The sequence below is a fragment of the Pteropus vampyrus genome, unplaced genomic scaffold (genome assembly GCF_000151845.1).
Source record: "Pteropus vampyrus isolate Shadow unplaced genomic scaffold, Pvam_2.0 Scaffold23, whole genome shotgun sequence".
NCBI lineage: Eukaryota > Metazoa > Chordata > Mammalia > Chiroptera > Pteropodidae > Pteropus > Pteropus vampyrus.
Window position 1 is genome coordinate 3,475,617 of NW_011888804.1, and position 288 is coordinate 3,475,904.

A 288-nucleotide genomic window follows, 5' to 3' on the forward strand; every position below is an offset into this window, starting at 1 on the left:
TTTTTTTTCATTTTTATATGATAGGGCTGGTTCATGGTCCCATAGTTTTAGGAGTTTAGACAAATGAATGCAATCATGTAAGCATTACCGCTGTCAGATACAGCCAGCCAAGCGTTCTTTTTATTACCCCAGGAAAAGTGTAAGGATTCTGTCCTAGGAAAGTAGTTCCCGCCACTCTTCTGGGATCTTACCAGGTCCTGCCTAGATCTCTTTCTTTCTTTCTTTCTTTCTTTCTTTCTTTCTTTCTTTCTTTCTTTCTTTCTTTCTTTCTTTCTTTCTTTCTTTCTT